General features: G+C 43.9%; 1 long non-coding RNA gene across 1 annotated transcript in view; it reads left to right on the forward strand.

The window, feature by feature from the left end:
- LOC141946092 (uncharacterized) overlaps nucleotides 1-22994 on the forward strand; it is an 80657-nt gene extending 57663 nt beyond the window's left edge. The window contains exons 3-4 of the long non-coding RNA XR_012629720.1: nucleotides 14851-15153; nucleotides 22848-22994. This is a non-coding gene — a long non-coding RNA (uncharacterized LOC141946092). The remainder of the gene's footprint in view (nucleotides 1-14850; nucleotides 15154-22847) is intronic.
- Nucleotides 22995-23706: the final 712 nt, after the last annotated feature.

Raw genomic sequence — 23706 nt, forward strand, 5'->3', positions numbered from 1 at the left:
AATGTCCTCCCTGCTTTTCTTAACACGGTGCTTTGTTGGATTAAAGGGGACTCATCATGTGAGTTGACCTGGACAATCGTTGGTGAATGCATTTAAAAGCTACACCTGTGAGGAACAATTGCAAGGAGCACTGTCATGCAGCTCCACAGGCTGCTTTGGCTGGAGTAGAGGAGGATTGGCAGTAAAGAGCGATGGTTTTATTTGTACGTAAGTTTCAGGTGTAAACAACAACTGCTTTATGCAAAACTTTCTGTCCATAAAGCTCTCCTCTTGCCTATGGAGCCATTTAGCGGTTACCAAACCCTGTTCAGGTGCAGGTGCTGTTTTTTATTCTGAAGAGATATATATATTTCCTTTTGATAACTTACTGTTGCTACCAGCAGCTATCACCAACATCTGCTTGAAATAACTCTTCTGGCTTATTTCTCTCCCCTGCTATACGTGTTCCCAATCCTACTAAATTTCCATGTAACCACGGGCAGTGTTGGCTTGTGGCACTGGACTAACTGTGAGTCAAGCGTGAAAATACGCCTGTACTCAGGCAAGCAACAGTCACACATGCCATCAGGTGCAGCTGTAAAGGAAAATTAGCTCTGTGTGTTGCCACCCAGGGAGAGCGTCTGCTTGTGTTCAGGTGTAACTCCAGAGGTTGCTGAGGCAAGGTGCTGATTATCTTCAGTTCCCAGGAATTCCTATGACTGGTGAGGCCAGGACGCTTCATTCGCCATGGAAGCTTTGCCCCTTGTAGTACTCTGTCCCTGCCCCGCAAACCTCTTCTCTGCAGCTTTCTCAAATCACTCTGAGCCAAAGGCGACAGCTCCAAAGGGGCTCTCACTTGATGTGCAAGCACTGCAGGACTTAATGGTGCTATTATGCAGGGCAGGAGTTTGCATTTCCGTTATGCATGCAAAAATTGCCACCTCCACCAAGGCCCATTAAGGTCTTCCTATCTCCAGCTGATGCTAAATCTACCATTTACAGTACTTGTGACCTTCTCAAAAATACAGCTGTATTTCTGGGTAATTTCCATAAGTATCCAGGACTCACCAGAGATCATCAGTTCCCACCAGCAGCATGAAGCCCCTGAAGCATAGATGCAGAGTTGCTTGCAAATCTACCTGGGAGAAAAATGTAAGAAACCCAGGAAGAAGATTCCCAAGCTCTGCAGAGTTATGCCCATGCTTAGAGGCATCTCAAAGGGATACTAAAGCCAGGCACAGGCTACACAAATGACAGAGGAAGAATAAGGGCAACTCAGCTGAGTGCTGGGAGCCCTGCATTCAGCTACCAATTCAGAGAGTTGAGTTCAGCTTGCTTTGGCGGAGGATCTGAACCCACCTCCAGAGTGAGGCATCCCGCCCACCAGCCTATTTGAGAATCTCCAAATCACATTTATTCACACCATCCTCCTTTGAGCACATGAGGAAAAGCTTGCCAGGGCATTTCTACAGTTCCAGAGAGTGAGCTGATTATCTGATTCTCTTTCTGGCTGTCCCAGATAAGACAAGAGCAAGGGCCTGAGCTCATTTAGCTCTGAGCAGCATGTTTTTGAAGTCACTTCCCCATGCCACCTCACTCTCCCTTAACTTAGGGGTCTAACCCAGAGCTTTGCATTCCCATATGTGGTCAGTGGAGTGGAGCTCCGGCCAGGCGGCTCTGGCAGAGACTCATTCAGTAAACCCCGACAGTGAGAGGCTGTTACCAGCCTTCTCCCCCCTCTGCTTTCTCCCCCTGGCCCTGCCCCCAAAGCTATTTGCTATGACCAGGCTGCTGTTGTCCCTGCAACAAAACCAGCATGATGCATCTGAACACCTCCCAGGACAAGGTGGCTTCTTGTAAACCACAGCATTTATACTACGGTGTAAGCATCGATGTGGGTGAGGAGTGGGTGCCCCACACCCTTTTGTCAGTTCTGCGAAGGTGAAGGTAACCACTAGCTGGGCTTGGATGGGGAGAAGTAGCATCTTGCATGATCAGAGTCTTAAGCTAAGTGAATAGGAGGAAAACCCTACATATCTCTGAGGTTTAAGCTTAAAGTGCTTTACAAGCTCATGGGAAACAAATTCATGGTGCGGCTGGCAAATTTTATAGGTAAATTTTTATTCCTTGTTCTGTTGATGAGGCAGCTAATGGACAGAGGGTGTGATCTTCCCCTCTGTTCTATGATGTACCATCAACCATGCAAAATGTCCCCAGACCAGAACGGCAATGTCTTGTGTGTACCTCTGTGGATGACACACACAAAGCAGGGCACCTGGTGTTGGATAACGAAGGACAGAGAGATGCAAAGCCTCCAGGGATCACACAGATTCTTGTTGATTTTATTTGGCATGGGGTGCATTCAGGAGTGATCCCATGGCCGCAGCACAGTCTATGCAACTCTGTCTGAAACCCATGACTCGAACTCAGGTTTTTGCCCCCTGCTTCTGCTCTTGGACGGGGCACTGCTTCCCTTGGCACAAACAAGGAAGCTCAACAGGCTCCATCATTCCATTTCCCTAAGAACCAAAAAAGTTAATGCTGGAAATGCTCTTTTTTTTGAAACATTTGTAACTGGCAGCTCCTGCCAAGTATTAGCAGGCCAGTAAAATCTCTCTACATAAATTGTGTTGTAATTAGCGTGATTTGTTTAATGTCACCTTGTCTGGCTGTCTGAGAAACTGTCTCAAAATGTAAAAACACCACATTTTTCAGTTGAGGGAGTGGAGTCTAACTGCACCAAGACATTTTCATTTCTATTATTTTACAATGGCCTTTTCAAATCACTCAGGCTGGTGAACCTAAGCCAAATTAATCAAGAATTCCCAGATAAGGAAAATTACAGCCATAAGACATAGTAGCAACAAGCATCAAAATTTTCTTAATAATGGTAATATGCTAGTAATAATTAGTGGGTATTGCATTCAGTACACAGGACAACACAGTAAAACCAGCCTGATACACCAAAAATAGTACATGTGCAAATAAGTCATTTTAAGGGGAAGCAATAGAAAGAGTGAGAAGAGAAAGTAGCTCACTTGCTAGAAAGGGGCGTTAGGGTCTGACCAAAGTCCTCAGTGTCCCTCAACTCCTGCGCTGGTCTCCCTGAGCTGTGTACCCAGGTCCAAAAGGCAAGCATGAGTGAGTGATGACAATTTTCTCACCGGGTGGCAACAAGGACAATAATAGGAAAGCAGTCGAGGGGCAATGATAAGACTGGAGTGCAACTGGGGAGCAGCACTGTGGCTTTCCCGTGACCTCCAACATATTAAAAAAACCCCCAGCTTGAATGTGGTCCCATTATTGTCCATCAGTGCCCAGTAAAAGTTCATGACAGACACAGCAGAAGGGAAACTGCTCAGGTCTTGAACGCACCTGCATGTCATGTCACAACCTGATAAAATGACTCTTATCTTCCCCATCCCATGAACATCACCAGCAATCTGAGAAACAGAAAGAAAAAAAAAGATCAGGGAGATTTTTCAAGCATGAGAAATGTTTCAGGGTGACAAAGGTGCAGAAGGAGCACTGAACACCCAGCTCAGCACCAGCATTTTTTGACTTTAATCTTTCTTCCAAATGTTCTGCTTTTATTCCAGCTAATTGAATGAATATCTTAAAATTCACAACACAAACTGAATTTGATTAAATCTAACTTGGTTCATATGATAAAGCACTGCAGTTAGAATGCAGCGAGAAAAAAACATTATGCTAGGACAAATAAGTACAGTTAACTTCAATAAGAGCAGAGGTAAATTGCTTTTCGTGTGAGATGTGGAATTTTACCTCAGTACAGCTTTAATCAAAGTAAAATATTATAGGGCAAGGGGGAAAAAAACCCAAAACCTTCACAATGTAACAGTTTGTCTACTAACCACTCAGTTAAACCTGAGGTTTAAATTGCTAAATAAAGCCAAGTCTGTATGTTTTCTGTCCCTAATTAGTATGTAAACAATTAAGGCAATATCTGGATATGAACTAATTTGTAACAGATCAAAACCCACAGATAGTCAATGTGAATGCAAGCTGTCCATCAGAAGTTTGCCTGTCACCAAAACTTTCACTAGAAGAGGAAGAATGGATCTAAATAAAGGTATTTAAATGGAGTTTGCATTCACACTTATGCCAGTGTTTTCACAGCCAAATGAAAAAGAATGTAAATTAAGCATAGCTAATGAATGGGATAGAAAGTATTAACCTTGCATTTGTGGGAAAGAATCTTGTTCTTTGCTCCTCAGCGGTCCGTAGTTGTTGTTACGTTATCAACGTTGGGTGCTTCAAATCCTGCCTGTGGCTCATTGCAACCTACCTTCTGTTTGGGGAGGGCCTGCTCTTTTCTGGGGGGCCAACATTGGTATGCTGCTGCCGTTCCCTGCTTTGGCTATATGGATGCCTGCTTGTGGCACAACGGGGTCACCTCCAACCCCTTTCTCAGGGGACTGTAGCTGGAGTTGTACCGCCATTTAGGACACAGCAGGAGGCTGGGGTAGCTCTGACGCACTGCAGCACAGCCCAAATGCTGGGAAAAAGTTTGATCTTCGACTGCATCTAGCACTTGCCTGTGGCCAGGATGGGAAGACACAAGGCAGCTTCCAATAGAGCCTCAAAAGGGTTTCACACTCCCATATTTCTGTATGTTACAGGAATGTAGTGCCTAACACATAGTCAGGGGACACCCAGACTCTCCAAAGGGACACCTGACCATATTAAAAGTGAATGACACATAAGACACAGGCTTCCTTGTTCACTGCAAGACTCCTTTGACTCCAGCACACTGTCTCTTTGAAGGTTCCTCCTTAGCTTGCCAGCTGGTCACCACAACCAGCCAGTGTAACTGTAGACCAGGAAACAACACCAGAGGGTAGGAATCATCAAATCTTGTGCTGGTGAATCAGCAAGCTGCAGGCTTCTGAGACCAAAAAAGCCAAAACTTGACACATCTGGCTGCCCTGGAGGAAATGAGGAAGTTTTGTGACACAGTTGATGATCCATATCATGCTGCCCAAAGGCTGCACTTCAGACCTGAATCTGAGCAGAGATTGTGCGAGGATCAGAGGTGCCTGCTGCCCTTGTCACTGTAGTCAATGTAGCCACACCTGACCCCCAGCCTAACCAAGGGAGGGCACGGGAGGTGTGTTTCAGCCACCAGTTCTGAGGGGATCTGCATTGTGGGTGATGTAGCAACCTGGAGAACCACAGAAATGCCTCAATAAAACTAGTAAGGCATTTCTCCACCACACTGTGTCAGCTGGAATAAGAATAAACTAAAGCAAATTTGTAAATCCCAGAGTTTAGTTAAATGTTTGGTAGAGGCAGAGATGAGATTTCATTAGATAGAAGACAGTCTAGACAGTTTAGCACCAAGGACTACATACAATCATTTCTCAGAAGACATAAGAGGCTTGCTGTCTCATTTCAGCATGCTTTTTACTGATTATACAGCCATAAACATCTTAGCCTGGATTTTATGTGTGAATTTTAGCTTCTTGGAGGCAAGAAAAGGAGGGACAGGACGCCCTCCAGTCTCTGCAAGTACAAAACTTTTTTGCACTGAAATGAATTCTGGCATGATGGAAAGGTGATGTGTGCTCTCAGGCATCCTTCGCACTCAACGCAGAGCTCAAGGGAGACCTTTGCATGGCCTATCTTTGGGCGCCTAGCTTTAAGCCTGGGGTGTAAGCCTGGTTTGGCTGTGGAGCTGGTGGAGAGAGACAGGGGGGTTCCAGAACACTGAGGGCAGGGTCCTGTGCTGCGTCACTTGGCCAGCCAGAAACTCCAGCCTGGGAATCAGGCCTCCTCCTGGGCAGATAGAGGATAAGGAGGTGTGAACAAGCTGGTGCCTCCCACTACACAGAGAGGTCCTCACCCGCTGATGTAAATCAGGGTTTACAGCCTTGCCACAGACTACTGAATCGCCTTATTATTGATGGCTAGCCTTGGAAAGAAAAGGTGTAGGGAAAAGGTGACCAGCAGTCCCTTTGAAGAGGTAGGTGAACATCTCCAGTTACCTCTTGCCATCCCCCAAAGCTGTGGCACAGGCCTGGGGACCCTGGAAGCCAAAGCCACTCCAGGAGGCCACCGCCCACCTGAGAAGACAGGAGAGCACTGAGGGGAAATATAACTGATTTCTGCTTCAGAAGACCCTCTCTCCTTTGGGATGGACCTAGCACCTCTTCATATGACCACATGCCCCCTGATTTCACAGGGAGCCCTGGATCAGTTCCCAGGAGGGAAATGACATGCAGAGGTTCACGGGTGGTAAAGGCTGAGAACCAACTTGTTTTCTCTGCCTTCCTTCTCCTCTTCCCTGTGGTCTCATCCCAGGCACATTGTGAAGCACAACCCCTGCCTTCCTGTGCCAGAATTCCAGTAGGGAGGGGAGTCAGGATCTACAGGAAAAGCAGGGACTTCTGCTGCTCCCAGGACACGGGCTATGCACATCTGATTGACCATTGCCTCCTGGGCATGATCTCTGCTACCTTTACCTGGGCAGTACCTTATCTTGAGGCAGGAATGCCTCCCACACTGAGGAAGGCGTTCTCGCACGAGGACTTGGACTCATGCTTTAACATCCCACCTTGCTTCTACTATTTTTGGAGACTGTCTAAAGGAGTGAAGCACGTGCATCTGACTCCAGCTGAAATTCAGCAAATCTCACTAGTCTTCAGAAAATGTGTCTTTGTTCCTATGGGATAATTTTTAATCAGCTACATCTAATGACCCAGATACTTCTCATGTCAGGACTGGGAGGTCTTGAGTGCAGAGATGGATGTTCCTTTCTGCGTAGCACCTCCTCCTCCTCCTCAGCCACCTTCTTTCAGCAAAGGATCTACCATCTCTGTCTCTTGGGGATCCACCAAGGTTTTCTGCTCTATGTTTTCAGCTGTGATTTTATCCACATCCTTCCTATTAGACCCAGAAAGTAAATTTTTCTCTTTCCAGCCCCTCAGATTTATTAATGCACAAGTGTGTTGGTTGCACAGAGCCTTGCAAGTGATAGGATTTAACTGGGAGCATTTCACCTGGCCAGATCAGAAACTACCTCTTCTTGACTGCACACATATCACTGCCTCAAAATGCAATACTTCATGTAATTTTGATTCTGTCAGTAAAGGCTGCACTGAAAATCTGATCTGGACCTGTTAGAGATACATTGATTTAAAATACCCAGCTTAAAGAAGGCTAGGAAAACATAGCAAGAAAAACTCAAATCTCCCAGTAAAAGCCAGTCCTTTCAAGAGAGAATGAGCAATTTGGGGAATAGAAGTATTTTCAGTCCAAGGGAGATAGATATTGTGTGTTTCAACAAATGCAAAATATTTTTGGATTATATAGTCTTAATAATTCAGTGTTCAGTAGGTGTAGTTAGTGCCAGAGTCTGAAACCATGTCAGTAAAAACTGATCACTCACTTCAAGCTGTCTATAACCAGGTCTTTGCTGCAGCCCCCAAACAGTTTAAGCTGTGCCATTTGTAAAACAACTTAGAAAATTTCCCAGTGCAGGCAGGCTTGAAGAAGAAAAGAGTCTATTGCAATTCATGTAAGTGAAAAATACATGACATTAAGTTGCTCCCTGGAGCCATTGCTAAATGAATAATGGATAAACAATGTCAGTGACCCCCCTCCCCTTGCCCTTAACTCAGGCACAAGAAAAAAACACCAGTGGTTGAAGGTTTTGTTCAGCCTGGTGTGAAACTTCCCAACAGGAGGAGTCCCAGGCAGAAGAGGTATCTGCCGCTGCTTTATACGCAGATTACTTTCCCCATGACCATTCGCTCCCCTGTATATTTTTTCTGCTCTGTGGATTTACACACTAAAAATATGTAATAAGGAAGGAATATAAACTCTCACTTTGTGGTATCGCTGGATCACATATTGCAGCTCAGCAGTCATGGACAGCATCCAGCATTAACGCTCAAAGGGAGCTGCCATATTTATGACTTCTCCAGCCTTACAAGAGCAAGGCAGACTGGTGAACAGTGATTGAAGCACAGCTGAATGAAATACATAATATAAAGAGGGAAATATTTTTTGAGTCTGAATTCCTAAAGAAATGAGGTTTATGCAGTCCTGCTTGTCTGGGCAAGGATGTGTGTGTGGCAGGTTGCTCCTTCAACAAACCCCACACCAGAGTTTGATCTCACTGACCTGCTGCCAATGAATTTTGACAGGGGGGTCAGCAGTCCTGGAGGCAACTCCATTTGTCCATGCTGGATAGAAACAGATGCTTCTGCCTCATGGGTGGTAAGACTAATAAACTCACCATTATTAGGCATCAGTCTATGGAGAGAGGGCAGAGGTTTTTGAAAACTGCACCCACTTGTTCTACAGTCCCCGGAAATTACCTTCCATGGGTTAAATTGACTATTGACAGGCTCAAAAAAATCTCTGCATGTATTTCAAATGCATTTGCCAGCTTTTTCGAAAAAGGATGTACAGGTCACCTGAGAAGAAGTGGTTACAGTCACAAAGACTGATTCTGCCACCAGCTGGTTTCTCTGAAACTATCTGACGATGCAGATGCTCATCCATGAGAGCAGGGCTGTCATCACCCAGCTCAGGCTTTGCTGAGGGCGTTACTCATCACATGGGGGAATATTCTCTTCTCTGACCAGATGACGCAGGCGACACCCACATGGCGTGCACTGCTTCTTGTGAATTACACCAGTGCACGTGCAATGTGAAGTGGGTGCTTGCCTCTAAAGTATCTGTTCTTTATTTTGTGGTGGTGAAGTTCAGACTCCTCAGTAAACAGAGAAAGTGAACATCGCCACATCTGCAAGATGGACAAATAGCATTAGGAAGGTTTTTCCAAGCTGTGCTCTGCCATGTAGTGAATGATGTTTGCATTTCACAGAGCTATAACTGGCAAAACTGCATTTTGGGAGGAGGGAAAATTTTCAAAAATCAACAGTTAGAGGACTGTTTTGCAAGATCCACAATTTTATACATATTCAAATGACACTGCTTCCATTAAGAAGATCCCCAAATATGCTGATTTCCAAAGTAGGCAAAGAAATACATAATAATGAATGCAATGACATCAAAGACAGTCAATTACCTGTGTTTATAACTAATGTGATCATGGTGCAGCAGTGATAAGTGGATATTCACTGCTTCTTATTGCAAATGACAGCACTGCTTAGGTTTTTGCATCCATGTTCATAACATAAAAGAGGGGACAATTTTCAAAACAGTGGCTAATATCAAATGCCTCCATCCAGAGAAGGCTGTGAGCACAGTCTCTGATGTTCAGAGGTGAAAAAGCACCGGCAGCTTTCATTTCATCACTTTGAAAATCAGATCACTTGCTCGGGGGCTGCTGTGATTGATAATGCCAGTGCTTGCTTCAGAAATGTCCGTGCCCACACCTCTGTGAAGAATATCCAGAACAGTAGTCCAGGACTAGGAAAGAAGTTTTGGCCTACAGTGCATCTGAACAAAGTGGAGCTCACACCGGGGTACTGATTATTTCGGGTCTGTGGAATTGAAGAAAGCCCTCTCTCCCCACACGCGGTATCAGCTTTCACTCAAAAAACCTCCCAAACAGTAAAAACTTTTGACTTGATTGCAGCCGCTAAAGCAAGATTAAAGGTATAACCAATGTGTAAACTGAGATCCCTTTGACTCTGAAGAGAGCCTGAAGCAATGATTCAAAACTACGTGAACTTTCAACTTCAGCTCACTCAAGGCTGTGGGCTCTTCAGTTGTGAAGCTGTGTTTTTTCAAGTTGGTTTTTTTTTTATTTATTTTTTTTTTTTTTTTGCTACAGGGTTCATTATTTCGCAGAGGATGGGTCTTTCTGCCCTGCAGGGATCTATCTATCACTGCTGACTCTCTACATCTTCTCCACATGGAAGAAGTAATTGGATTGTACTTTCTGCACACGACCAAGACAGCAGGGAAAGCCAGAGCTGTAGGCTGGAGAACTAAGCTGTCCAGAGGGTAGGGAAGCATATGATGCCTAAGAAAACTAAATGTCTGAGTCTAACCACAACATCTTTCCTTTCTTTCCATGGAGGAGCTGAGACATGCTGAACTGCACTCACCAGACTGCACTGGAACTTGGGAAGGTCCGTGAAGCCTTCAGGGAGCAGTGAAGAACAACCACACAAATAATCCCTGCCGAAAACCAGCCCAGGGGCATTAAATGTCTGTGAATATATGAAACCATAAGCCATGCTATGGGATGCTAATGGTTAGGAACATTTTTTAAAATTACAATACAGAGGCGTTACTGCAAAATATAGTGGTGTTTTCACAATGTTAGGGCCTCCATGTGCTACACATAGCTGGAGTATATGATTATGCAAGAGCAACTGCCACCATTCAGCCCAGGGGAAAAAAAAAAAAAAAAGCAGTTATTTCATACATTTCCAGATAGGGTTGCATTTATTATTATGCCATTACAAAATGCCATGTTGTAACCTTAAGCGTTATGCAGTTCTTTATTTTTAAAGTCACCAGAATCCTGACATTATCATGTTCCTTGGAGTGATTTGGGGAAAGTGATGAGATGATTGCCAAGACTTGATGCTGTAAGTCTTTAAGAGTTTAGTAGATTGGTTCTTTTCCTTCAAACAAATGCCTTCTTGTCATTGTCAGCCCTCCACTGCTTGTCCCCTCCTCTACCCCCTTAGATCCAAATTTTAAAAAAGAAGCTGTTTGGAGCTTGATGTGTTGCTTGTAGTTATGTTAGAGAAACTGTACTATTCTGGGAGCACTCAGGCTTCTCCAAACAGCTCTTCCAGCTGTACCATCAGGCATGGTTTTCATCTCAGCCGTGAGAACTTTCATTGGGCTCCTACCAAGCCCCCCCAGCCAAAACCCAAGTGCTGGCTGATCTTCTGTAAGGCCTAAAGAATGTGTGCATGTGTGTGTGTGAGTGTGTGCACATGGGTGTATGCATACACACTCATTTATTTGCACGAAAGAGAGGTTTAATGGTCAGCTTTGAAACCCCCCAGACCCCATTACAGCAGATTCATCCTGCTGTCTGATTTAGACCAGTGACTGGCTTGCTCTAACGTACAGCACTGAAATGGATTCGCAGACCTGAACTGACTGCAGCGGAAAGATGTACTAATGGGATGTGTTGCTTTGCTCTGGACAAGCCATCATCTCCCTCTGTCCCTGCAGTGGAGGCAGAGGAGGGTGGTGTGTGCCTGTACAAAGGTCTGTGCCTCAGGAGAGCCCCCACGTAGGCTGTGCCACGTGAAACTCATGTGAGGACTGCTTTGCACAGAGGAGGGAGTGTGCTACACCAGAATGGCACCCCAAAACTTGCCATGTCAGCAGCAGTAGGGTTTCTTACACAGGCTGATTTGCACATTTCTCCTCAATAAATATATGTATCAACCTTGACTGAAATAAAAACACTGACACACAAGGAAAACTGTCTGCTATTATTTTCCACTTATAAAGAACACAAATCTGCATGATGAACCAAATTCTCCTATGGCAAAGATTATTTGTTACATGAAACAGCTAGAGCAGCAGAAAGAAGCTGTTCCTGGAATTTATGAGGAAAAAGATTGTTCTTTACAGCAGCGAAAAACCACCATTGTCCCACTCAGTGTATTAACATTCACAGTAAAAGATGGCAGTTGCAAAAATGTGGGGGAGTATGATCAAATCAGTATTTCTTAAACAGTTTTGGAGTGTGCAAGCTGATATTTTGGAATAATAACAGAGAGTGTACAATGTTCTGAGTTGTCAGTTTCTGAGGGGGCAGATTCAAAGGTCTGCATCACTTGATGCCTCCCAAACTCCAGATGAATGGAAGATGAACAAATAGGACAACTCAGGGTGTTGTACTTACAAGTTGGATGAGTTATGTTTTGTTTTCTTTTTTCTTTTTTAAGCAAATCCATAATTTAAATGCTGCTGTGATGGAAAACTAAAATTACACAGTACGATACACAGATCTCCTACGGATAGTATAAGTTGGCGCATATGTGCGTGCGTGTATTTGTGTTGTAATTTAAAACATAACATCATCTCAAGCTAAAAAAGTTTAGGGACCTTCTCTGAGAGAAAGTCTTCACCACAGAAAGAGGACCCATGGTAATGAATGTTAATGTGGCAGCCAGGAACAGCATTTAAAACTGTACCAGCAAGATATGGCACATCAAAGAAGTTAAATTGATCTTCCTGCCTTCCATCCCAAACATTGCTGCTCCAAGACCAGCCTCCCTTTCTTTGTGCTGACAACTACACAACTTTGTGCTGTTTCTTGTCCCCATCAGCGTACACTGCATGCTGTCTTTGTGACCACCTTCTCTCTCCATCTCCACACGTCTGAGCTACAGTCGAAGGTTCAGATTAACAGAAGCAGAATTTTGCATGGGCAGTGATGCTGTGAAATACAGTGAAACCAAAGAAACACAGACCTTTATCTTGTGAGCAGCCACAGACACCGGGATTTCAGCATGCAGTATGGCTGAGGCTAAACTTGGTATCATAACAAAGCGTGGGTCTAAATAAAAACTGCCTTAAACTCCCAGGAGGTTTGCTTCTGCTACGCGATGACAGTTGTTAGAGAGTAGTTCTCCTACAGAAACAACCATACCAAATATAGTGTGCTGGAGTAAATGCAAGAGGCAATGCTGGAAGAAAACTAGAAATGTTTTGCTTGCTCTTTGAAGGCAACCCTATTTCTGCAAGAGGCCATGGATGCCTTATCTGAAGGTATTTGCCCCTTTAGCTCTGTGATTCTCTCAATTATTAATAGAACACAGCCATTTTCAGAAGCTCTAGGTCTTTCTTGAGGCCATGCTTTGGGCTGGGAGATTCCTGCATGCACCAGCCTCAGAGAAGCTGGTGAGCAACTTTCTCTCCCAGATGACTGCCAACTGCTTTGAAGGGAGGCCCCCAGGAGACCCTATTTATGTCACCTTTTCTGCTGGTCTGCTACTGATTAGTTGAATAGCTAGTCTTAGCCGTGTATTTGATGCAGGCAGCAAGATGCAAATAGGAGAGGAAGCAGCCAAACAGTACTACAGACATTTTCCCACTTTACCAGAATGGTGTATTTTCTGCAACTTCTCTGCTGCCTCATTCCTCCCGCTCTGCTCAGGATGACATGTGGGTGCCTCACGCAGCTGCTGTGACCCACAGGAACTTTGCAGGCATGTACAAGCTACAGGACTTGGAAGACAGCAAAGTGGCGACCTTGCCTGGAGGCCTGGATACACCAAAGCCAAAGGCAAAGCTCCCCCATCCTCAGAAGGCCCGGATTTTCACCTGTGGGTTTCAATGCACAGCACGCAGTGGTGCTTGCAAGGGAGCTTCTAAGAAGATTCATTCCTTGGCCTTTTTATTCCACAAAAGGCTTCCTGCTCTGCATCGCCTTTTTTGCTCTCTTTTTATGTTGTTGTGCTTGGAGTCATTCAAACTTCAGCACACAAAGCAGAACTCAGCAAAACACCTTGTATGTAAGTACAAAACCCTAGCTAGAAATGGTTTCAATTGAAGCCAGGCCAGCTTTCACCTGCCCTGATCCATAACCCTTTCAGCTACCCTGAGGAGACATCCTGGAAAATGCTGCAACCAGTCGAGTCTGGTGCGGCTTCTTGGCAAGTCAGATGAAAATACAGCCACAGTGCTAAATGCTGCTGCTGTGCTGTGAGAGGGGTAAAATGTCCGAGCACTTTTGTGTACCCACAAAGTAAGTGCTTCCACACTGCAAAATGTGGGTCTTGCTTGCTATGGGGCAGGGACAGAAACTGCCACCCCGGTGAGCAATACCTTCTGTAATGACCCTTGCTATAACATACCCCTGTGGGTGCCGGTGGGAGTTTTGCCTAAATAAAAGCCAGACTTTGGACTGCTACAAAACAGGAGATGCCCTAGGGGAGTTTACACGCCTCCGAGCAACGGGTGGGCAGCCTCTGCCACCGGTGGCCACCAGCGCTGTGGAACTTGTCTGATGCTTAAAACAGAATCAACAGTCTAGGCTATAAGCCCGCATCATTTAATTTTAAAATTAAAGTCATCTTCTGAGTAATAGGAGCACAGTCATGCTTGGAAACTGTAGAGCACAGCATCTTCTTTGATTTCAGCGCTAGAAAAAAGAAGGGGACCAAGCATCAGGAAATATTGTTTCTTGGCCGAACTCTTGTACATCAAGTTTCGGTCCAGAGTGGTAAATACTCAGTGGTAAATATCTGAACAAAGAGCTTTATGATATAGAGGCAATACTGTAAAAAACATTTAACTCTAGCTGTGCTGGAGGTGGGTTTGAAAACTTCTGGCATCTTTTCTTTCCTTCTCACAGCAGTGCTTGTGAATGGATTGAAACCTTCCTCGGGAATTTCTGTAACAAAGCCAGTAAAAATTTAAGTGCTTTATAATCTCTATGGGAAGTCTTAGTATCAGGTAGAGTAGATAATTTGAATTACTTAGAGCAATCATGCTTTTGAAAGCTTTACTTCATTCTTGTGAAAACTAGTTTGTGGCAAAATTACCTTCCAAAAGCTTCTTTGCATGCTCCCCTAATGAACTTCTGATTTACATGAGTTTGTAGATATGACTTCTCTCTCTTGATGTCATTTTTTTCCATTTATTCAAGGCAGATTTCTGTTTTAGAGGGAAATATTATGTAGTGTGGATAGCCGCTGTGGAGGAATTGTTGCAAATATCTCATTTGTAATGCTTTTGTTCTTCCATTCAGAAACCCCACATCTCACTCCTCCAAGGAGGAGACGATACTGTGTTTGACTTATTACAAAGCCTAAAGCATTCTTAAGATTAACTGCAACTAATCACTAAAATATGCCTTCTCATTTCAGAACTGTTGTGACTCTTCAACACAGGAAAAGTGCTCCCTACTTCAAAATCTATTTCACTTCTATTTTTTTTTCCTCAAAGGTTAGGTCTGGGCCTGTGTGTCTCCTTCATCAACATGTCCATTAATGTCATCAAGACTAAGGACGTGAGGAGGATGAGGCCTCCAGTGCCCAACAGTGCAAGCATGGTAATACAAGGCTCAAAACCAAAAGTGACCAGACTTCAGACAAAGAGTGAGTAGAGAAGCTGCTCAGGTCTCCACACAGGTGTCTGACACCTAGTCCCACCAAGGCAGATGTGAGACTGTCTCACAAGTCAGCCTCTTCTCCGCAGTCCCTGAGAATGCCACTTCCACCACAACACATCCCATCTTTGCCTCTTCAGGTAAGGCTCGATATGAGAGTTGGGCAATTTTTGTCTTCTTTTGACATACAGTAACTGCTATTTTTTCCATTCAGACTTTTTTTTTTTTTTTTTGTCATGACAGCCACCACACTCAAATATCTACAATACAATTTATTTATGTAGCGTTTTCAGATTCTACAGGGCTATGGGCTGGAATTAATAGCTTATTGAAGGATAATGCTGAAGAAAGGGACATCAGATACTGTGCTGTAGTTTAGAAAACTGACCGCTAACCTAATATTGTTTTTCAACAAGTCGCTCTGAGCTACAGCATGGAATAAAAGTCATCTCAAAAAAATTAGTGAAATAAACTTATACTTCAGGACATAAACAAGCTTCGTAAAAGGTTGGGATAGGAATAATATCCCCTTCTGACACATTACTTTATAATTACAGAATATGGGGCTGGTTGCATCTTTCTCTGAGGGGTCTAGTGCTGGCACTTTTAGATACTAGGTAAGTAATTTTTAAAATTTATAGATCCTTCAACTTCTTTCAGTGGAAATATAGGCTTTCAAGGACATTTTACACAGGTCAATTGCTATGTAGAGACCAAGAACTTAATTTCCTCGATCACATTTCATGATCACATTAGAGGTAGTCCACAGATGCCCAGGGACCGATGAACCACATGATGAAAACCACAAGACAACTCAGACCAGGAATCAGATTCTGTCTGACAGTTTTCTAACACCTGATGTCTTTAAGTCAAGGCTGGATTTTATTTTTTTTTTTTTCCTTGCAGAAGACATGCTTCAATTTAGCTAGAAAATACAAGCTTGAAGAAAGAACTTAAAAGTCTGTGGCGAGCCTATAAGGACTGATGTGCAACATGATTGTAATGTTTAATTCTAGACTGAAAAATCAATGAATCTACGAAGTTCCATATTTCTAAGAAAACAAAGACATAAATCTACAACCATGTTAGCAAACTATGTGCAGACTTCTCCTGGGGAATATCTGCAAGGAAGCCCCACACCTGCAGGAAGGGTGTTCCCAGGATAATGTCACCTACATGTATCACAAAGGAATTTTCTCCTTCGCTGCTCAGATGAGGGTTTTTAATGATTGCATCCCATTTACTCCACAACATTTCATTGCTGAGTAACTCGAGACTTCTTCACACCGTTTGAGTTTGATGGCATGTACGAGTAATGCAGACCTTTCTTTCCTGGGGGAAATTAAGGAAATAATTCATTCTTTCACTAAGCAACTCAACTGAATCCAATTTGGGTTCATTCTTTTAGGAAATGTGTTTAGCTAATTCTGTCAAATTAAAATATGAAAAGAAAAACGTCAATAATACTGACCATCTTGACATCATGATTCCTAGTTCTTTCATACCATTCTTCCTCCCCTGAGAATTTTATTTTGCAGAGGGAGAAACTAGCATAAAATCTTAGAAGGATTAAGTCACATCTGCATTTTCTGCATGTTACTAAACACTGTGTCGTGGTTTGATCTCAGAGGGCAACCGAACACCACTCAGCCGCTCAGTCCCTCCTTCTCCCCCAGCCCTGAGAAAGAGGGAAGCAAAAGACCCAGGAATTTGAGATAAGGACAAGGAGGGCTGATGTCATCCTTTAAGGCACAGGCAAAAGACAGACTTGTTAGAGGAAGAAAAAAAAGAACATAAATTTAACACAGACACTAACAACAACAATTAACAGACAGAGTAGGGCTGTGAGAAGCATTACCACATCTTGAAAACACCTTCCCCCTACCCTTCTCTTCTTCCCAGGCTCAGCTTTGCTCCCAATATCTCTACCTCCTCTCCCCCAGCGTCACAGTGGGCAGGGAATGGGGAGTGCAGTCACTCCTGTCACTTCTTCCACTTCGGGGTGGGGGGAGCACTGCTGGCATTCCTCCCCTGTTCCAGCACGGTCCCCCTCTCCCAGGAGACAGTCCTCCACAAAACAACTCCGACATGAGTCACTCTCACAGGCATGTGGGTCAGCCCCGTGTGTTGCAATCCTCCCAGCACCCAACTACAACAGCGGGGCCTTCTTCCCATGGGGTCCTGGTCTCCTTTGGGCGCAGTCACCTGTCCCGGCATGGGGCCCCCACAGGCTGCAAATCAGTATTTGCTCCACCGGAGACTTCCATGGGTGGCAGGAGGGGTAGCCCTGATGTCTCACCATGGGATACAGGGGTTCTTTGCTCTGGAGCACCTCCCCCCCCTTCTCCTTTCTTCCACTGACCTCAGTGTTCGCACAGATGTTCTCCTTGCAACTTCTCCTCACAACTCCCACAACTCCTCCCAGGTTCCCTTTCTTAAATATGTTATCACACAGGTGCAGCTAATTGGCCCAGCCTTGATGCAAAGGCAGGTCCAACTTTGAGCCAGGGGAGCTTCGAGAAGCCTCTCAGAGGGGGCCACCGCTGTAGCCCCCTCCCTGCTACCAAAATAACCCTGCCACTCAAACAAGGACACACTAGCATGTATATATGTACATGAAACATAACCTCAGCAATACATTTTTCATGTTGATTTGGCTTTTTGGTTTCATTTGTGAGCTTCTATTTTTATTTTTTTCCTTACATTTACTTTAGTGCTTATTTGCCAGATGCATTGTATGTACAGAAAAAGGTGAAATAACAGGACGGGAGTGTTGGCTGCACTCTGTGTCCTTAAGAGACAAAGAACAAATATTATTTTGAAATTTGTATGGCACAGGGCCCTCCCGGTAGCTGCTGATCTTATGTCCCTCACATGAGGTTGTTAGCACAGGGACACATAAAGGAACGGCCAAGGGCTGGAGAGGCCAAGACCAAAGTGAATATTGATTCCATTCTTCCTTGGTGTGACTGACTGCTTAGAAAAAATTGATCACTGGAGCAGTCTTGAGAGAAGGCTGGATGAATTCATGGAAGAGGAAATGCACTGAGAGCTACTGAGTAGAGAGAAAACGAGTTTGGCTCAGGGTGTGTCTGGGCCACAGATGGCTGCAAAGTACTCAGAGGAGAGGGGAGATGCTGCTTGTGCTGGTCTGATCTCATGGTCCTCCTTTGAACATCAACTTTTGGGAGTTGGCATTAGCTGTTCTTATTTCATTATGCTTTTATTTACTGTTGGAAAGAGGCAAGGGCTGGAAGCCGCCCAGGATGCTGGCTGCAGCCTGCTGAGAGTCCCCTCTTTCCCCAGGGCTGACTGCAGGACAGAGTATTGGCCGACGTTGCAGCTGCCCAGTAAGCATGCTTCATAACCAGACAAATTTTCTGAAGTGTCTAAATGGCTTGAAACTGCAGGTTCTATTGGCCAAGCTCAAGTGACTTGCACATATATGGGAAAATGCTTCCAGTTCGCTCTTTTTGTCCCTCTTCCTGTCTTTGTGCATTTTCAATTATGCAGAAATGTACCATTAAGCTCAACTTTTCTTCATTTAAGCAGGTGAGGAAGAAAGCTTTGAACTTCGACAGAACTGCACAATACCTTGAAATATTTTAACTCAAGCCACTCTTTCTCTGATAGAAAAAGCACATATTTCCTTTTTAATTCTCAGAGTCACATTAACTGGTGATCCTTTGTCCCCATAAGCATAGCACACTAGATGGATAGCCTGCATCAAAACGAGTTACGTGTTGCATTTAGAGGTAAGTATCCCCTTTAAAAAATTTACCTGCCTGCCAAAACTTGGCAAAACAAGAAAGTAAGTTCAGCTCAGTACTCTCAGTACACAGAGTAGTTCCTCACTGCCTGACTCTCCTCCCAGTTGCCAGAAATGCCTGGAATGTCAGGTAATACATGCTGAGCAACAGCCAAAAAGCATTTGGTTGCTTGTAAAAATGAAACAAGTTTGTTACTGAAAAAAGCTCTTTTCAGAGGTACTGCAGCTATGGACGATGCTGTAGCCATGCTGCTCAGCCATCACACAGAGCCCAGGCACCTGGCAGAGGCCAGCTTTAAGCAGTGTCAGTACATATGTGTGTAACCGGGACCTCTGCAATCCTAAAGAGAGAGGTCCAGCTGCCTTGTGCCAGAGGATCCTATGGTTACCTTTCCTAACCTTTGAGGAAAAAATCTTTGTTACCCAAACAACAAATGTTAACAACAAACTTTAACATGAAACAAATATTAACAAAATATACCTATTTAATTGTTCACAGTCTGCTAGTTCAGGACAGCCCATGTGACATCCTGTGCTGGTTTGACCTCCAGTTCTCCCCCGCCTCATCAGCAACTCTATTGTTCCATGTTGATAAATCTTTCAGTTTTGGTTTTTCCCTGCCAGTAGCATCCACGGTGTAGATGCTGTTCTCTCCTGGTTGGACTGCAGCTGGCTACCCCTTCATGAGGAAGAGTACTGATTTTTCGAGGCTGTGGTGATCTGGTATTACAGTGCTGTACAATCTCAGATAGGAGGTCTTGAATAACAGAGTTGCCCGTCTGTTCAAGAACTTCCCAGCTGAAGCTTGTAACCTTCTCCTCTTGGGCTTGAGGGTGGCATCAGCTGCTCCGGCTCTTTCATATGACAAGGTTTGTAACATCTGGCCAATGCCATGGGCTATAACAGTAAATGATATTGCTTATAACAAGCATCTCTGGGGTTTTCTAAGACTTTTCAATCTCTAAATTGTTTTCAGTCTCCCTGTGTCCTGTATCTGTCTATACCACCTTAGAAATGACAATCCTCATGATTTTGACATTAAGGATTCCTGTGAGGCTGGTGCAGAGGCTGGTAAGAGACTGCCCTGACCCTCCAGGGCCAAAAGCATCCCATTCTCTCTGTGTTTGGGCTGAAACTGGAGAGGCTTTAGAAGGGTCAGACAGACATGTGTATGACCCCCGGTTTCCTCTTTGTGTCATGGGACTCTGTGCACAGCTAGCAATTGCAGATGTACCCCTAAAACTCACACCAGGCTTCTGACCTGTTGCTGCACACTATTTTACACACACTATTTTACAGTGTATCATGTCCAACATGACTGTAACTGTCTTCTGTCTTTCTCAGATCCAGCTCTGTCTCCTGCTATTTTAACTCCTCTCCCGGGAATTTCTCTTAGGCAGACTTTTGCTTCCACTATTCAGGCTCAAATCACATTTCACCACTGTTTTGCCCCAGATCAAAAACTGGATCCTCACTCCCTTTGAACCTATGGCTCCCAAAAACTTGAAGGCTGCTGTGAGGCAGCCAGTCTCTGTGGAGCTTGGGCAATGAACTGTGGTGGCTGTACACATTCCTGTTATTAAAAGCAAACAGACCTGTCCATTTTTTTTTCCAGGGGTCAGGCTGGGCCATCTCCCTGCCAGATCACTGTTTTCCCTGTCTGACAGCATTTGCTGCAGGCACTCATGCTTGGCCGAAGGATATGCTCTGTGGCTGTGCTCAGGCAAGCCTGTCTCCCACGTGTTTAGTGTATGTTGGGTAGATGATGTCAGATCTTTGCTGGAACTGCTGGGTGGCTATTTAAGAAAAATGCTGGGAGTTAGAACAGGCATGTCCTGCAATGCTCATTGTGGGCAGTAAGTTATAGCAATTGCCAGAGCCTTCCTTCTGGGATGTAAAGGTTTTGCAAACAGACATCTGTGTGGTACTCTGCACAGCATGCCCTGCTCGGTGTATTGCCAGAGACATTGCTGGGCAGTACCCTCTCCTCACCTGAGAGCTTTGGAGTCCCAGCGACATGTGTTATAGTTGTCTGAGCACTCAGCAGTGACTTCTTTGTGATGCTGGCTAATTTCTCCAGGGCTGGATTCGTTTCTCTCAATAATTTCACTTGCAAGCTGGAATCCTGCAGGCAACTCTGTTTTTAATTAGGGTCTCCATAATGTCTCCAAAGATATGCATAGTGTCAGAGATCTTAACGTCTGAAACATAAGGCTCTGTTGCCCCTTATTTTTATTCTCAGTTTTGAACAAAATTTCCTACATCCCCCTACAGTCTTATTCTGTCCAGGTCAAGTCTTCAAATAACTTTCTCAATGGTTCAATTGTTCCAAGTATTGTTTTGAAAACAGTCTCTCTGAGGTCACTTCTTGTCCTCCTTGCTCAGTGAGACAGTAAAAAGTTTTATTTCCATGTTTTCTCACTGTCTTTCATGGCCAACTCCATGTATCAATTCAGTTCTTCCCTCTGCTGAATCCATGCTCACACGGAGACTTCAGACTAGCTTTTTGAGCTCTCAGTGACCCAAGTCCCTTCTGGTGGCTTGCCTGCTCTGTTTCCAGGCTGTCTTTCTTTGCCTGGACAATGGGGCAGTTCTTTAGCGAGGCTGCAGCTGCAGGGATGCACATACCACACTGACTGATGACATAAACTCTGTCCCACCTCTTATACAGGGACAGTTTATCTCCAGCTGCAGGTCACCCTCTTGCTGTACCTTTCCTGATGCCATCTCTGAAGGCTTCCCTCATAGACCCTGTGCCTGGCCCTCCCTCCTCCAGAAATGAGCATAGAGAAATACTTGAGTAAAAGAACTCAAAAGCAATTTCTACTGTCCCTTATGGAGTACCACTGCTACTGGTGTTAGTAAGAGAGAAGTCTTGTTAGGGCCTGTAGCCAACACCTCTCAGGTAGCTGTGGCAAATGGAAAGCATTTAAAGGTGGGCTATGTCCTAATATCATCTGTTGGAAAGGACTTTATGTTTCATATATTTCATGTTATTGCCCTGAAAGACTAAATGAGGAAGCACACTACTAATTGAAGTGCTTATGGAAATTGAATCCATGTTTAAAGGAATTTAAAATTTTTAATGCAAAATTCAGCAGCTAGAAATTTTGCACCAACTTCTACTTAATTAAAATTAATAAGGTTACAAAGAGTTTTAGTTAGGATAGACCAGGAAAGAATTTGGCCTTAAATGTGTAATTAAAATACAATTACATTGGAAGGAAGTCATTACTGAGATTGTACCTCAAAAGCATACCTAATGGGCTATCAGGAGAAAAGGTTTATGCATTTGGTACACCAGCTATATAAAATATAAAAGGATGTAGTCACTGAGAGAAAAAGATATTAGCAAGATCATTTAGGTAGATAGTAACTGTCCTTTTATGGTCAAATCCTTCTGGCTATATTCAGCAAGGGATCTGCTTCATCTTAGGCTAGGACATGTCACCTCTGCAAGTTCTGACACATTTAGTTGTTTCCTGACCCTCTCCCAGGGCTGTGAGTGAGGGAAGCATCTTTCAGCCAGTGTCAGACATCTCTGGACGAGGGAAACATTAACACCAAAACAGTTCAGTTGCCTGATTTTGGGAACCATTTGACAAAGGTATATTCAAAAGTGAAGGGCTTAATCCAACCCTGATTAAAACCAGGGAGGGAACTCTCAGTCCCTGCACCAGTCTGCATGAAGCCCTGAGCGTAACACCTAGAATTACGGTGTTAGAGTTATGCACGACTCTGTTTTTACTTTATTCCTATGTTAGAACTATAAAAAATTGTTTAAGAAATATGACATTCCACAAGATGCACAGAAGAGACAAGTTTGGGAGGTAGGGTGGAAGTGTGAACATAAAACTGAAGCCACTTTGTGTTCTCTGGAGGGAGAGCAACCCATCATTCCTTTGAATTTTTTTGTTTGTTTTGTTGTTTGGGGTTTTTTTGGTAATGCTATAGCTTTTGGTTCAAAGTCCACTGAAGTCTGTGATGAGGTTCCCATTGACTGTACTGAGGTTTGGGCTAGGTTCATGGAAATAAATGCATTATCTTTTGTAACAAACCATATAGGTACTCAAAGATGCAAAGTTCACAATCCCATTGGGATCAGCTGGTTTTTGAAGGTTCGGAGCCATGGATTGGTTTGAACAATCTGTAACACCTGGATGTAAACTTGAATTCAAATTGCATCAAGAGGATTTGCTTGTAAGCTTTCAATTTAACCTCATCTCTTCACATAACTTTCTGAGTTTTTAAACTGTGATTTTTACAAGTACAGTGAGTCTTGTAAAAGAAGTGTGGGAGAGGAAATGCGAATCTCTTGACTTCTCAGTGTCCCCTTTGATACAGTACAAAAAACTGTGTAGTAGCCTAATGTTTTAATGAACAGAAATATGTCCCTGGCAAGGAAATGAATTTAGCACTTAGTGATACACACTCTGCTGAACTGGTGACATTCAGTTCATAATCAAACTTTTATTGTTAAAGAGAAATTGCGGTCACACCCTTCGTATTGAAGATTTAGTTCAATAAAATAAAATTCAGTGACAGTAATTTCTCTCTACCATTAGATTCCCTACAGCAATGCTTGTTAAATGGATAAGAAACATGTAGAGCTTGACCTAGCCTTTCTCACACTAAAGTCAGACATCTTCACTGACTAATACTCAACAAGGATGTTTTCAAGCAACTTTTTTCATTTTTAATGTGATACTGAAGATGTGCAATTGTCAGTGTTGTGGTACTTCATCATCTAAAACGGTTCCCACATCAGAGCTCCCAAAGAAGCCTGTGAAGGGGTGTTTCATATACAGCGTTAGCAGCACTTGTCAACAGGGCAGGACTGAGTGAAGTCAGCCTTCTGTGGCTATAATAGCACAAGCACTTCCTTCACTTAAACAGTTTCTTTCTTTTCCCCCAGGGTCTTGTG

Source organism: Strix uralensis, chromosome 1 (assembly GCF_047716275.1).
Source record: "Strix uralensis isolate ZFMK-TIS-50842 chromosome 1, bStrUra1, whole genome shotgun sequence".
Lineage (NCBI taxonomy): Eukaryota > Metazoa > Chordata > Aves > Strigiformes > Strigidae > Strix > Strix uralensis.